This window comes from Monopterus albus, unplaced genomic scaffold, assembly GCF_001952655.1.
Source record: "Monopterus albus unplaced genomic scaffold, M_albus_1.0 scaffold51.1, whole genome shotgun sequence".
Taxonomy (NCBI): Eukaryota; Metazoa; Chordata; class Actinopteri; order Synbranchiformes; family Synbranchidae; genus Monopterus; species Monopterus albus.
Window position 1 is genome coordinate 1733865 of NW_018127931.1, and position 457 is coordinate 1734321.

Below are 457 nucleotides of genomic sequence, written 5' to 3' on the forward strand. Positions count from 1 at the left end.
CTGCCATCAGACTCCTAAACAGCTGAGGAGTTTATTACCAGGAAATATGTGATGTACTGTTTACATTCTCAGTTTGCACATGCATAATTGCACAATGACTGTTGACTGCTGCACATGCTGCTCCCATGCAGCATACATTCTGTTATATTCTTTTTTTTTTTTATAATTTGGGTGTTTAGTAATGAATCATTTATTGCTTGCAAACCAATGACAGGAAGATGTTGTCATGGGATATGACTAAATAAGTCTGAGTTCCTCCCACTCCACTCAAGCATGCACCAGGTAAAAGGAAATGGGTATTGGATTGTGTGTAAAACTGCATGTTCTCATCTCAACTGTTCCAAATGCCCGAAAGAATAAACCAAATCAAATCAAATTTAAACAAATCACCTGTTTTAACCACTGCTGAACTCTCTCAAAGAGAGAGTCAACAGCACTACGCAACAACAGACCAACT